Genomic DNA, 4,480 nt, shown 5'->3' with positions numbered 1-4,480 from the left:
TTTTTTTTTTTTAATTTTTCATTATCTTTGCTTGAATGGTCCAATTCTTCAACTTTATTCTCCAGTGTTGATATTCTGTTTTGCATTTCATTCATTCTAGTGGTGAGGCTTATCGAGTTGGCTTATCAAGTTGGCTTATCAAGTTTTGCACTTCCCTCTTCATTTCTGCCTGAGTTTTCTTCAATGTTTCTATCTCTTTTGCAAATTCATTCAGAAGTTTATCCCTTTCTTTCAGTTTTTTATTTATTTGTGTGTTCTTTAAATTCGTTGAATTCCTTGATCACATTTATGATTGTTCTTTTAAATTCTGCATCCTGGGTTATCTCCAGGGGGTTCTCCTTGTAGAACTCTTCTACAGGACTGGTGGAGTTTAGTGGAGACATAGTGTTTTGGCTTTCCATTTTATTATTCTTTCATTGTGATTTTGGTATGTGAATTTCTTTTGTTTTTCATTTTTTGTGTGTGTGTGTTTTTTTTTTTTTTTACTTAAAAAGAGGAAAGGTTTATTTTGTTTTTGTTGTGTTCTGGTGGCTTTTTGAGACAAGGTCTGGTATAGTACACACTGACCTAAAATTCACTAGGTAGCCAAGACTAGCATTGAATTCATGATTCTCCTGCCTCCACCTCCCAAGTGATGGAATTACAAATTTGTGTCACCATAACCAGCTGAAAAAGTTTATTTATCTTGACTAACAGTGTTGGTGGTTTTGGTCCATAGTTGGCTAGCTTCATGTCTTTGAGGCTATGACAAACACTACATAATGGCAGGGAGTGTGGACTGAAGCAAGCTGCTTACCTTGTGGCAGGCAGGAAATAAAAGGTGGATAAGAAGGGGCTATATTCCCACTGTTCTTTTTTGGCACGCCCCAGATGACATAAGATGAAACACTAGGCCCACACCTTCATAGTTCCTACAAGTCAACAACAGCACAAACTGGGAACCAAGCCTTTCATACATAGCCCTTGAGGGCTAATCCACTCTAAGCTATAGCAAAAGGCTACCAGATAGAAGCTGTGACCTTTAAGGTGGAGTCCAGCCAGTGCTAGTATGAGCCAGTACAGGAGGGAACGTGGAATAAGTGTGACAAATTCTGTCACTGATTGTTTTCATTGACCAAATGCAACAGAGGGAGAAGCCCAGATACAGTTCATTTGAGACCAGCTCCCAGAGCCCAGAGCAGGGTAGACAGGTGTGCACAGTGGAAACACAGGACAAACTAAGAAAATCCAGCACAGCAGAACCCAGGAACTCTCCAGAGAAAGGTTAGAAGGTACAGAAACCCAAAGTCATGATTTGAACCACCCCATCTGAATCTGGAGTGACTAACTTGCTTCTAAATAGGGGAAGTGGGGTTGTTGTTTGTGATTCTGATAGGAGAATTGAAATATGCTTCTCTTTGTATTATTGCTGTGCCTTGGTCCTTTTCTTATTGGTTATGTAAAGCTGGTTGGTCCAGGTTTCAGGTTCTCTCACGTTTTATTTTGAAGGAAACTAATGGCTTCAGATCAGCTACTCAGGAGCCCCACAGAAGCCCAAATCAGGTTCCAGTCAGGTACACTCAGGCTTCCTTCAAAGGTTTTGACCCCTACTAGTGAGAACTCAGACCAAACTTTGGAAAGTTCCCTAAGGGGAGGCAGATTTTGGAACTCCCCATCAGTCTGCTGAGTTCTCAGTCCCTATGCCAGAGGAAGGCTGGAAACAGGCACTCTGGCGGTCTGCTGAGATCACAGTACACAGATGGAGGTCCGAACCTGCCCTCTCAGGCTGTCTGCTAAAATCTCAACCTTATCCTACTGAAGCCAGGTCTGCCCTGGGGCCTTGGGGGTGGGTGGGTGGCTCACGCAATCCCAGTTGGGTTGGGTACAGCACAATTAGGGGGGAAGCTCACCACTCTCTGGTGGTCTGCTGAGATCACAGCCACTACACAGATCTGGTTCCTGGTTTTCATGGGAATGCATCCAGTTTTCCTCCACTTAGAATGATGTTGATCCTGGGTTTGTTGTATGTGGCTTTAATTATGTTGAGATATGTCCCTCCAGTCCAATTCCCTCTAGGACTTTTAACATAAATGCATGTTGAATTTTGTCTCAATAAATGCATTTCTGCACTTATTGACAGTGTGATTTTTGTCTTTGAGTCCATTTATATGAATCATAACATTTATTGACTTATAATATTGAATTATTCCTGTATCTCTGGAATAAAGCCAACTTGATCATGGTTGATGATCTTTCTGATGTGTGTCTGTATGTGGTTTGCAAGTATTATGTTGAGAATTTTTTTTAGAAACACTTTATTTTCCATCCACCTTCTTTCCATCCTGCTCAAGTGTCTGCAGCACAGCTTACAACCACTCAGTGGTTGTTCCAACCCATTCAGTGGCCTGAGCAGTGGGGGCTTCAGACCAGTCCTCTGTGGCCGGCTGGGCACTCCGGTCTTCAGTAAGGAACTGCTGAATAGGTGCAGAGGGCACTTGCCGGCCTTCAGACCAGTGTGCCGCCTCCGGCTGAGCCGCAATGAGCTGGGAGCTGGTGCAGTACACGCACTGTGAACTTCCTCCTTGGTCACAGCCTTTTCAGCAGTTCTTCCTTCTCAATCTCTTCAGTGTCTCTGCAGAAGTAGAGATCAGGCATGACCTCCCACGGGTGTTCCCAAGAGATGGTACCATGCATGCACAGAACTCCTGGGGCCAGCATCCACCACATCAGATCCACTGAGTGAGCGCCTTTAATGTTGCATGGGATGGCAATGTTTAATAGCACAGAGGAGAATCTGTGTTACACAGAGCGGTGGTAGGCAGGTTGACATGGCTCTCTGAAGACTGCTTGAACCTGGTCAGTGAAGGTAGAGGGAGTGAAGTGGCCAGCAACTGGAGTGGCAGCAGTGGCAGCAGCAAACTTCAGCACAGCTCACTGGCCGGTGTTCCTGGAGGAGATGACACTGACATCAACAGTTTTCAATGGCAACAATGGCACGAGCTGCCAGCAACAGCTTTTCCCGAGTCCTCTTCAGGTTTATGATGTAGATACCATCACTTTTCCTCTTGTAGATGTTCTGTTCCATCTGGAAGTCAAGGCTGGTGCCACCCAAGTGGGATCCTACTGCAAGGAATTTGGGGACATCCTCTTCCTTCATTTGTAGGACATTAAGGGCTCCAGACATTGTGTTAAGTTTCCCTTTAAGTCACGATGGGAATCAAGAACATCGCCAAATGGACCCCTCCCTGGGCAGTCAAAGCTATGTTGGGAATTCTTGCATCTAACGTTTATAAAGGATGTGTGTGTATAGTTTTCTTTTTTGGCTGTATCTTCACCTGGTTTTGGTATTAGAGTGATGCTGGCTTCATAGAAGGAGTTTGGGAGTTCTCCCTCTGTTTCTATCTTTATGAATAATTTAAGTAGTATTCAGTGTGAATTGTCTTTAAATGTCTGGTAGAATTCTGCCGTGAATCCATCTGGGCCTGGGCTTTTCTTGGTTGGGAGGTTTTTATTACTGCTGGAATTCCCTTGTATGTTATTTGTTCTGTTTAAGCTGTTGATCCCTTCATGGCTTAGTTTTGGTGGTTCCCATGATTTTAGATATTCATTCATTTCTTTTAGGTTTTCAAATTTAATAGACTATAAAATTTTAAAGTGTTCCCGCATAATGTTCTGAATCATTTTGATGTCTGTTGCAATGTTTCCCCCCTTCTCTGATTTTGCTGATTTGGAATTACTCTCTCTTCCTTTTGATTAACTGGGTTAAAGATCTCTCTATCTTTATCTTCTTTATCTTTTCAAAGAACCATCTCTTGGATTCATTGGTTCTTTGTATTCCCTTTGTTTCTATTTCATTAATTTCTGCTCTGATTTTTGTTATTTCTTCTTCTTTAGTTGATTTGGGTTTCATTTGTTGTTGCCTTTCAAGAGTCTTGAGTTGCAATATTAAGTCATTTATTTGTGTTCTTTCTGATTTTTTAATATAGACACTTAGAGCTATAAACTTTTCTTAGGACTGCTTTTAAAGTGTCCAAGAGGTTTTGTTGTATTTTATTGTCCTTTTCATTTTGTTCCAGGAATGCTTTTATTTCTTTCTTAATTGACCCAATCATCATTCAGGAGAGTGTCATTTAAGCTCCATGATTTTATGTAGTTACTAGGTCTTCTTCCAGTGTTGATTTGAAGCTTTATTGTGTTGTGGTCTGATAGAATGCATGGAATTATTTCAAATATTTTGTATTTGTTGAGGCTTGTTTTGTGCCCTAGTATGTGGTTGATTGTGGAGAAAGTTCCATAGGATGTTGAACAGAAAGTATATTCTTTAGTGCTTGGGTGGAATATTCAGTAGGTCTCTTTTAGGTCCACTTAATGTACATTTTAATTTAATTCAGATGTTTATTATTCTTTGTATGGTTGACCTGTCTATTGGATATAGTGGGGTATTGAAGTCTGCTATGATCACTGAGTTAGGGTTAATCTGTGTCTTAATGTCCTATAGTGT

General features: G+C 41.5%; 1 pseudogene; it reads right to left on the bottom strand.

Annotated features, from left to right (window-relative positions):
- Positions 1-2,345: 2,345 nt before the first annotated feature.
- Positions 2,346-3,163, bottom strand: LOC108491418 (annotated as a pseudogene).
- Positions 3,164-4,480: the final 1,317 nt, after the last annotated feature.

This window comes from Nannospalax galili, unplaced genomic scaffold (genome assembly GCF_000622305.1).
Source record: "Nannospalax galili isolate Female #2095 unplaced genomic scaffold, S.galili_v1.0 scaffold380, whole genome shotgun sequence".
NCBI lineage: Eukaryota > Metazoa > Chordata > Mammalia > Rodentia > Spalacidae > Nannospalax > Nannospalax galili.
Note: the sequence above shows the minus strand (reverse complement) of the source record. Positions and strands in the feature narration are given on the sequence as shown.